Consider the following 11,547-nt stretch of genomic DNA (forward strand, 5'->3'; position numbering starts at 1 on the left):
AACACAGGGCACAATTTTCCCAAGGCGCAAAGTAACTGAAAGTCCAAGATAAAAGTGCAGAGGCTAATGCTCCAAAGGGTTCTTATGACATCTGACTGTGAGATTTAGCTCAGAAAATGGCTCTCCTACTTGGGCAGGAGTTTTTATTCCTGCCTTATCTAACAAGGGACAGCAAGTCTAACCAAACATCCAAGCCGTATTTGCACCCTGTAAAACATCAACATAAAAATCAAGAGCCAACACCAACTGCTTTATACAAGACAAGTGTGTAAACCCAACAACTATTTTTTAAAAACACACTAAAAGAAGAATGCTGTGGATATGGAGAGACCTAACCAATCATCAGAGAAAAAAGTGGTAATAATGTTTCTTCCACTCATTTCTCATTCTCTGTCTGTGCACCTCCACGGCAGTTACTAGAGGAGGTGCCCGTGTGAGTGGACACCTACCCATCCATGAAGGTTCCCTATGTGCATACACACTGATCTAATCAGCAGAGGCTACAGAACTAATTTGCTATGGGGGTTTTTTGTTGGTGGTGTTGCTTTTTCTTTTGTTTCTGTTTTTTGCCTTCTTGGTCCTACTTTTTTCCATGGGATGGAAGTTTTCTCTTCCTATATTACCCAAGAAGAGACAGAAATTATGGCCATATAGCCAAGCTACAAGCATACTCTATAATAGCCCACCATCTAGGCAGAAGCCAATACCAGTTGCTACACATTACATAGATAGCCATCACTTGCTAAGATTACTTGCAGTTCAGTAATAACAGACATGAAAAGGAACGCCTATTTCCAGAAATCATCCACAAGGAGGCACTAAGTAAGCTTACATACATTCATACATTACATACATTACACACATTACATACAGCAACATACATTCATCTAATCATTGGGGAAAATATCCAAGAAACAACAAAAGATCTTGGCACATGTTCAGCAAGAGAAAAGAGTAACTGAGACAAATGAGCTGGAGGTAGGCATAGACTTCCCATTAGAAGAAAAATGGGCTTTGGATCTGCCTGAGAAGGAATTCAGGAAAATGGTATTGAGACAAATACAAATTCTTCACAGAGAGGTGGAGGAAAATAAGGAAAAAGTCAAGAAAGTGCTACAGAAACAATCAAATAAGATAGATTTAGCATTGGAAACAATTCAAAACCTGTAAAAAGAGGTCCAAATAATTAATAATAAAATATCAGAAATGGACAATACACTGAAAGGGCAAAGGAGCAGAATTGTAGTGATAGAAGCCAGAACCAGTGAGCTAGAAGACAAATCTCTCAATACTACTAAGATAGAAAAACAAGCAGAAAAAAGGATACAAAAAAACATATGAAAAGAGTCTAACATTCATGTTGAACAACATGAAGACGAATAACTTAAGAATTATTGCCATTCCAGAACAGGAAGAATCACTGAAGTCCACAGAGGAGATAGTTGAGGCACTTCTGGAAGAAAATTTCCCTAACATCTTGAAGGATGAAACTATAAGCATTCAAGAAGCTGAGCGAACCCCAGGAAGGATAAACCAAAAAAAATCACCAAAACATATCATAATCAAGCTTTCCAAAATCAAAGAAAAGGAGAGAATCCCAAAAGCAGCCAGGGAAAAGAGAAGTGTTACTTACAAAGGCGAACAGATCAGATTAAGCTCTGATCTCTCAGCAGAAACCATGCAGGCAAGAAGGCAATGAGGAAACATATATAAAACCCTAAAATAAAATAAAATAAAATGAACTGCCAACCAAGAATCCTCTAACAAGCAAAGCTGTCAATTAAATACGATGGTGCAGTTAAAATATTCCAGGATAAACAGAAGATAAGAGACTTTGTCAAAGCCAACCCAGTGAATCAAAACATCATAAAGGGAGTTCTTTGGACTGAAAACCAACATGAACAGACAACAACCAGTGATTGACATATGTGGCAAGACCACCAGGAATGAAGTTGACAGATATAAGAGTCCAGAATAGAACAAAATTACAACAATAAATTCAGGACCTGGGAGGTCAGTCAAAGAGCAAAATAATGACAGTGTTACAGAAGGGAAAAATACAGGAACAGAGATTCAGGTGGTGAGGAAGTCAGGTAGCTTGCAGGATAAAATAGACTGTCTCAAGTGGAGGAAAAGTTGAATATATCATAGGATAACCTCAAAGAAAAGTAATACTTCACAGCATACCAAGAAAATGAAGATCCAAGAACATGGAAACATTAAAACTAAGAAGAAATTGACAAGAAAGAACACTGAAAAAACAAACTCAGTACAGGAAGGCATGCAGAACAAGCAGCACCCCCAAAAAACTGGAATAATGACAGCAATTAAGTCATACCTATCTCTGATAGCGTAGTGGTTACGAATCGGGCTGCGAACCTTAAGGTCAGCGGTTTCGAAACTACCAGTCGCTCCGCGGGAGAAAGATGAGGCTTTCTACTCCCGTAAAGATTTACACCCTCGGAAACCCTGTACAGGGTCGCTATGAGTCGGAACTGACTCCACGGCACATAACAACAACAGCAAAAATTACACTGAATGTCAATGGATTGAATGCACCAGTTAAGAGACAGAGAGTGGCAGAATGAATAAGAATACAGGACCTTTCAATATGCTGCTTGCAAGAGACACGCCTTATATACAAAGAAAAAAACAATTAAAAGTTAAAGGATAGACCCTGGATACCCACAGATAAATGTAAAAACCTTCCCTAAAAGCTGAGACTGTAAATTCCAAAAAGGCAGTTCCCCCACCCCCCAAAAAAGCTAAAGAGGATATAGAGAAACTCTGTTAACTGATGGTATGTGGAGGGGATTATAATCAATGTAATGAAACAAGGTATATGAATGTGTGAATGTGAAACCGATGATGTGCCCTGAAAACTTTCACTCAATCCACAATAAAAACCTTAAGAAAAAAAAGTTAAAGGATAGAAAAAAATACACCAAGCTGTTGCAATCAAAAACAAGCAGGAGTAGCAATACTAATCTCTGATAAAATAAACTTTCAGGAAAAAACCAGCATAAGAGATAAAGAAGGACACTATCTCATAATTAAATGGGTCAATCGAACAAGGTGACATAACCATAATAAATATCTACGCTCCCAATGAAAGAGGCCCAAGATATATACAGCAAACCCTACTAGAATTGAAGAAAGAAATAGACAAATCTACAGTAATCATGGAAAATTTTAATACACCACACTCAAAAAAGGATTGAACAACCAGAAAGACTCTTGACAATGATACAGAGGAAATAAACAACACATTCAACCAAATTGACCTCATAGATGTGTACACAGCATTCAACCCATCAACAACATAATACACATTCTTTTTAAGTGCACATGGAACATTCTCCAGAATCGACCGCGTGTTAGACCACAAAACAAGCCCCCATAAATTTACACATATCAAAATACTACAAAGCATCTTCTCAGACCACAAGGCTATAAAACTAGAAATCAACAATAGAAAGACTAAACAAAATAAAGTCAAATACATGGAAACGGAATAACATGCTGCTTTAAAACTACTGCATAGTAAAGGAAATAAACTGTGAACTCATAAAGTTCCTATAAACAAATGAGAATAAAAACACAACATATCAAAATCTTTCAGACACAGTGAAAGTAGTGCTGAGAGGAAAATGTATTGCAATAAATGCTTACAGTTCTGGGGGATTCTCAAAGGCCAGTATTGGAACACTATCAGGAAATATGTTCAACAATCAACAGTACTCATTTCAGTGAGATGCTTACTGAAAAGCTGAAGTCTAAACTTCAGATTAAACACAAGAGGACTGCTATCTAAGGGCCTTGTGATCTTGCATGACAATGCAAGACCACACACCTCTGCCTACACTACTGACACTCTGGAAAAAAAATTCGTTTTGAGGTGTTAAAGCATTCTCCCTATAGCCCTGATATTGCTTTGTTGGACTTTCACCTGTTTAGTCCCCTGAAAACAGCCCTTGGAGGACAAAGATTCACCTCTGAAGAAAAAGTGAACACAATGGTGCATTCCTACTCCCAACACAGCCTAAAACATTTTTAATAAAGCTTGTTAACAGATGGACAAAGTGTATTGAAAATCAAGTAGATTATGTAGAAAAAATATGTATTTGGCTTTTCTAAAAGTTGATTTAAATAAATTCAACAGCCAGAGTGTGGATAATTTTTTACTTATCCTCATATTTTAGTCTCTATGACAGATATCTTGATGTCCTATCCCTTCTAGACTATAAAAATACTGTGGGCCAGGACGTATTTGTGTGTTCCCAATATTCCACACAGTACCTGGCAGATAGTATGAGATTGTTGACTATGGTTGTGTCAATCAGATAAAACTAAACTGACTCAATAAATAAGACTGGGACTGTAGACTTGAGACCTATAATAATTCAGAGGGGAGATAAGCAGAGGGAGGATGCTGTTAGTGTTTGTTGGAGGAGCTTAATGAGCATTGGTCTTTCTTGGAAATCTAGAAAATGAAATGCTGACAACGTTATGGAAAAACATTATAGACCTAGAGAAAAAGAATAAACTTTAAACGGTGGGGAAATAAGGAACGAAGTCAGTTGCATTTAAGAGTTTTTTGAGAGGACAAAGATATCAAGATGAATCAGTTTGAAAAAGACAAACTTTCATCCAATTAAAATTTACTCCAATACCAGCTGTCATATCTACCACCAGACCCCTTAGGACGTGAGCTTAGGACTTGGGAGTTATCAGCATAAAAGTACTAGTTCTTTATAAATGGGAATGTAGAAAGAGTAAACCAGAGGTCTAAGGATCTAAGGAGCTCCCCTACTTAGATCAGACAGCAGTAGGACTTCAGGCTAATCAGAAGAGAAAGAAAGGGCAATCAGAACCTATAACAAGAGAACCCAGAATGTGTGGAGCTATGTTAATGTTGTTGTTGTTGTTGTTGTTGTTATCTCTACAAGCCTTCCGGTTGTAGAGGCCCTGTATAGGGTTTCTAAGGAGCAGCTGGTGAGCTTGAACCACTGACCTTGAGGTTCAAACCCATCTTGCAGTCCAGCACATTAACAAACAGTGCCACACCAGGAGTCTGTGTGGGGCTCTAGAAACAATAAAGGTATATTTTGAGGGAGAAGCAGGTACCTATATAGGTGATGCAGGCACAATGTGGAGAGATTGAAAGAAGATATTTATTGCTCTTTGAGAAGCTTCTATGGAGAGGCAGAGATGAAAGCTGGTCTTCAGAAAATTTAGGAGATGGGAGCAGGGAATTCCATTGTAATGGGGATGACAGTAGGAGATGGCAATGAGGTTTTTCAAGGACTCAAAGTGTTGCCAAAGACCCTACAGCCAAGTCAAAATCAGTACAGGTGTTGAAGGCCAGCTTTCTGCATGGTCTCTCTTTGGTGTGAGCTTCATAGGAACGTGTCATTTTCTCCTCACCAGTATTTACCAGGGAGCATAATAGCTGGGGCCAGTCCTGTAACCCATTTCATCCCTCTAATGAAGGGGTATTTTTATGAAACAGCTATGATGAATTGTTTACAATACATAAATATGAATGAGACACAGATTTACTATGCCAGGGAAATAAAGTTTATTGGGAATTAAATGAAGGAGCCTCCTTGCATTCCAGACAATATCAAAAAGCAAGGAAAGCCGGAAGCGCAATACCTACAGGAAACACCCTAAAGTAATGCGTAATAACTGGAGCTGAGGTTGTAGGGAATTATCTTTAGAAATGAAAAGACTCAAACTTTAGCACAAAAGAGCTTTTCAGAGATTATAAATTGGCGATATGTGACTGCTTGTTGAGTCTGGAAGGCTGGCATGACATTGATTTCTAAATGGAAATGGAGCTCCAGCAAAGGCAGGTTCCAAGGATCTTTCCTATGATTGATCTAAATGGCTTCATGGATGTCTTCAAAGAGGATTCAAGCTTCTAAGTTAACAGCAACGTGACTGAGAACTGCCACAGGGTCCACAGGAGTTGCCCTGAGCATTGGTGGTGGCACATGGGTTGGAGGGAAGCCTGGAGAGACACAAAGGTTTACATTGTGGATGGGAGTGGGCAAAACCCTAAGGCGCACATAACACCTTTAGTTCAACGAGACAACCTATGAATTCATAATGGTTGGAGTTAGTTGACATCATGTTTGCTTGACACAAATCTTTCTCTCTCTCCAAGACTGCCATGTGTAAAGGTGGAAGATGTTTCTTAAATGGTACTTTTGAAAAATACTTTCTCCTCCTCTTGAGCTCACATGGAACTTAATACAACTTGTCTTGTCCTATGGTTCTGAGTAGCAATCTCTGTACCTTGTTAGCTCTCTGAGGCAGGGACTACGTTCCCTTCATCTTTATGCCTGCCACATTTCCATAAATTTCATAGATCACTGTCTACATAGTAGATACTTCATCAATGCATATTGTTTGGTGAGATGAAAATATGGCCAGCATGTGTGTTCCCATAATGTCTTGTAGTTCCACCTTACATGTTTTCCCAGAAATCTTTAGTATCATACTCACTTGCAGTCTTCGCTCTCCAACAGGCTCCGGTATGTGTTGATCTCACCCTCCAGGCGTGCCCTGACATCCAGAAGCACCTGGTACTCCTGGTTCTGACGCTCCAGGTCACAGCGGATCTCAGACAGCTGGGACTCCACGTTGGTGATCATGCACTGCACCTGGGACAGCTGAGAGCTGTAGCGCGCCTCCGTCTCTGTCAGTGTGTTTTCCAAAGAGTTTCTCTGTCATGAGGTAGACCAAAAAATGTCAATATTCAGACATATGCTCCTTTAAAAGGTTTCTCCAAATGAACCCAAAGATGTCATAGCTTTATGATCTGAAGGGACCCCAGAGACTCAATTCCCTGACTTCACATTCCTCAGCAGGACATCTCAGTTGTACTCACCAGGTTGTGCTGGGCCTGCAGCTCGATCTCCAGGGCATTAACAGTGCGTCTCAGCTCGATGATCTCTGCCTGGCAGGTCTGCAGCTGCTCCGAGCTGGACACCACCTGCTTGTTCAGCTCCTCAGTCTGAAACATCCAGAGGGGAGAAGACAGGGTCAGACCCTGCCTTACAGGCCCAGGAGGGGTCTCAAGTACTGAGTGACCACATGCTTAGATGCCCACCTGTTTGGCAAACCATTCCTCCACATCCCTGCGGTTGGTCTCCACCAGGGCCTCATACTGAGACCTGGTCTCATTCAGCACACGGTTCAGGTCCACAGTGGGAGCAGCATCCACCTCCACATTGAGGCGGTCTCCAAGCTGGCTTTTCAGGGAGTTGACTTCCTGAAGGAGCAAGGGGAAGGAAATAACCCACAGAATGGATCTGCTACCTTCCTACTATAGAAGGTACCCAACCCTGATTGTTCACAAAGACTGACATGTATATTATGCTGGAACAAACTCAAATAGGGGTCACATCAACTCTTGGTCAAAAAAAAAAAAAACAACCTGGAATCACTTCACATTTCCTATAGGCTAGGTCCCAATTCTTTGGTTATGTAGTTCTTGCCACATTTCCCAGCCACACTGACTCATTGGCCATACTCAGATACACCCTGCTCTTCTACTTCTACAACTTTGATCTGTCTCTTCGCTTAGACTGTAACACCCAAGTATTGAAATATTCCTCCTGCTTCAACACTTGCCTGTGAAAGGAGTTCCCTGTCTTGTTTCAGACCAACTGGATTCTTTCCAGAACATGATGGTCATGCATCTCATGACACTTCAGTGTACCTTGTACTGATGCTAACTCCGCACTATGCTATGGGCCCTTTGAAGATAGGAGTCATTTCTTTGGGGGGGGGGTTCCCTTCCATCTCCAGCACTAAGCTCAGGACCTCACAGTGACCAGCAGAGAATAAGATTTAATGTTTTTCGCCACATCTCTAACACTTGCCCGACTCTGGACCAACTGCTTGAAGAACTAGCAGCCACCTCTCTCCTTGTGTGGATGTAGTGATCATTCTCTAGCTAAATTTAAGTTCTTTGGTACAGGGGTCCCAGGCCAGAGAACTGATCAGGTGTGGCTTCCTGGTTCCCAGTACTAACAGCTTCTCTTTGAAGCCTTTTTATTTTCCTCTCACCTCCTCGTGGTTCTTCTTGAGACACAGCAGCTCCTCTCTCAGGGACTCCACCTGGGTCTCTAGGTCAGCCTTGCACAGGGTCAGTTCATCCAGGATCCTGCGTAGGCTGTTGATGTCAGACTCCACCAGCTGCCGCAAGGACAGCTCTGTCTCGTACCTTCAAACACAAATTGGAGTTGGAGGATGATCCAGGTAAGAAGCCCACCTCCCTGTCCCGTGTTTTATTTAGAGGACATCATCTTGACTCTCTTTAAATTTATAGTGCTTTCTGCCTGTTGTCATCAATTTGTTTCCCTTGAGCAACGTCTGGATTGTCTGGCAAGGACTTCTGACTCACCGTAGCATGCGGAGGTATCTGAGGGCACTTGTGTGATGGACTTTCTTACTTCCCTCTCAGTTGTCTTAGTCTGATCTTTAAGACCAACTGATTTAAATCTCTGAACTTGGGGATTTGTAAAGCCCTTTCAGAAAGATTAATATAGACTGAAGGGCAGCTAGCACAGGGGTATGGATTCCTATTTGAAACTGATTTTACATAATCAGACTTGAGAGGAAAAATAAAGAGGGGCAAAGGGCTTTGTCCTCCCTTCTAGGCAACAGTAGGGCCACAGGGCAATGAAAGAGCTATAGGGACCTTAGCTGTTATCAGAGCCAAAAGTCTCAACATACTTGGTTCTGAAGTCATCAGAGGCCAGCTTGGCATTGTCGATCTGTACCACCAGCCTGGAATTCTCAGACTTGGCACACAGAATCTGAAAAAAAGATTCTAAGGTGAGGATCATTTGAACTTGAGAACATCTTCTTGTTCAAAGAGGGACAGCTTCCCCTGTGCTCCCTCAAAGTCCATCCCTTCACCTTCTGCTGAAGCTGCTCAATGGTCCGGAAGTAGGACTGGTAGCTCGGGCACGCATAGGGCACCTGCTCCTGGCAAAACTCCTGGATGCGGCCCTCCAGCTCTGCATTCTCCCGCTCCAGCTGGCGCACCTTCTCCAGATAGCTGGCCAGGCGGTCATTCAGGAACTGCATGGTCTCCTTCTCATTGCCATTGAAGGAGCCCTCACAGAGCCAGCCACAACTGCCCACAGAGGCAGGGATGTTGCAGGCCCCGGGCAGGGTGCAGCCGTGACAGCTGGGGGGCACACAGGGCCGGGCAGAACAGGTGGTGCAGCAGCTCATGTTGGGCAGGAAGCAGGTGTACAACTAGTGCTGAGAGAGGTGATAGAAGAGCAGGTGAACCTGGAAGTGGACGTAGGTGAGGAATGAGCCTCCCTTTCCTCCATGGTCCTTTTATATCCTTAATGGTGGGTGGGGGCTTGGCATGTAGCACAGTTTTATTTCCTCAATACTTCAACTAATTTTTCTCCAAAATATGCTAGTTAGATGCCTGCAAAGAGTCCCCCCTCATCCCATAAAAGTATTCCATTCAGCTTATGTCACATCGGGCTCCTCCTGGAAGCTGGTGGTTGGTGAAATCAGATTCCAAGCATCAGATGGCTTCAAAGCATGCAGAATCATCACAACCCCAATGGCCCTTCCCATTACTCAGAGGGTAAGACAGTAAAAGCATGAGGTGGGGTTGTTTGGGAATCAAAAACTCTTCAGATATAGATTTTTGCCACCAGTGCCCTGAAAATAGAGCTGAAGTGAATACATTTTTAGGTGGCCCTCTCCTCCAAGTCCTCACACATTTCAGCATTAAGTCAAACCTGTCTGTCCTTAAAGTAAACACTCACTGTGTATTAGCTGCAAGGATCCTGAGCATTACTCAATGAGAGTATTGGTTGGGGTTTAGGTAATTTGCCTATACCTGGAGGGATTGGAAATAATTGAATGTTCATGGTTGGGAAATAAGAAAGTAAAATAGAAACTGACTGACTGGTGGAAGTAGTACTTTACAGAAAAAGTTTGCAAGCAGGAATCAGAAAACTACAGTCCATGGACAAGTTTGGCCTGCCACCTGCTTTTGTTTTGTTTTGTTAAGTTTTTATTGTGTATTGAGTGAAGGTTTACAGACAACCTCATCAGTTTTGCATTCACCAAATCATAAACTGTCTCATCTCAATGATTACAATGCCCTCCATGTAACAAGTTTTCCCACTTCCTCCCTGTGGTTCTTAGTCTCATTCCACTCTCCTTCCCATCCTTTCTTAACTCTGTCCACAGGTAAATGTTGCCCTTTTGATTTTAAATGATTGACCATTCCATGGTGAACAAAACTTAGTAGAGTTGTTGTCCCTTCTCTGTGTCTATCTACTTCTTGGTTGAAAATTGGACCATGAGGGTGAATTCCATTCCAGACCTGTAGGGTGGTCAAGGACCACAGTCTCAGGTTCCTCCAGTCTATTTCTAACCAGCAAGCCCAGCCATTTTTTGTTTATGACTTTTCTCCCATTCTATCCAGGAACTTCTAATGTGATTCCTTTCAAAGCAGCTGGTAGTGGGAGCCGGGCACCATCTAGTTCTTCTGGTCTCAGAGTCATGGTGACTGATGTTCACCTGCTCCATCAGTCTAGTTGGTTCCAAGCATCTTCAAATTTTCATCACTCATCTTTCTTCTGCACATGGGGAGACCATTAATTGCCCCTTCAATGACTGCTCATGAGATTTTAAGATCCAGTCAATACTCACCAAAGTATGATGTAGAACAATGTTTTTGTAAATAAACTGTTATTAGAACAAAATCACCCTCATTCATTCACATACGGTTTGTAGCTGCTTTATGGTGTTCTGGCGTGGGTCTGTAGAATAAGCTTTTAACCACAAGGTCAGTTTGAACTACAAGGTCAGCAGTTCAAACTCACCTGACACTTCTTGGAAATACAGGGTCACTATGAGTCAAAACCAACTCAACAGCACTTACCAACAACAGTATGACTGCTTTTATCATAATAAACAAAAAATTGAAGTTGCCAAAGACTTCATTTTGCTTAGCTCCACACTCAATGCTCATGGAAGCAGCAGTCAAGAAATCAAACAACATATTGTATTGGGTAAATCTGATGCAAAAGTATTAAAGAGCAAAGATGTCACTTTAAGAACCAACATGCCTGACTCAAGTCATGGTATTTTCAGTCACTTCATATGCCTGTGGAGGTTGGATAGTGAATAAGAAAGCTTGTAGAATAGTCAATGCTTCTGAATTATGATGATGGTGAAGAATATTGAAAGGACCATGGACAGCCAAACAAACAAATCTGTCTTGGAAGACGTACAGCCAGAATGCTCCTTAGAAGCTAGGATGGCAAGATTGCATCTCTCGCACTTTGAACATGTTGTCAGGAAGGACCAGTTCCTTAAGAAGAATATCATGCTTGGTAACGTTGTTGTTGTTAGGTGCCATCAAGTCAGTACCAACTCATAGTGACCCTATGCACAGCAGAATAAAACACTGCCCGATCCTGGGCCAACTTCACAATTGTTGCCATGCTTGAGCTCATTGATGCTGCCACTTGGCCAATCCATCTC

The 11,547-nt window shown here is 41.9% G+C and overlaps 1 pseudogene; it reads right to left on the minus strand.

The window, feature by feature from the left end:
* Nucleotides 1-5,931: 5,931 nt before the first annotated feature.
* Nucleotides 5,932-11,547, minus strand: part of LOC102842781 — a 6,083-nt pseudogene continuing 467 nt past the window's right edge.

Source organism: Chrysochloris asiatica, unplaced genomic scaffold, assembly GCF_000296735.1.
Source record: "Chrysochloris asiatica unplaced genomic scaffold, ChrAsi1.0 scaffold00007, whole genome shotgun sequence".
NCBI classification, from domain to species: Eukaryota; Metazoa; Chordata; class Mammalia; order Afrosoricida; family Chrysochloridae; genus Chrysochloris; species Chrysochloris asiatica.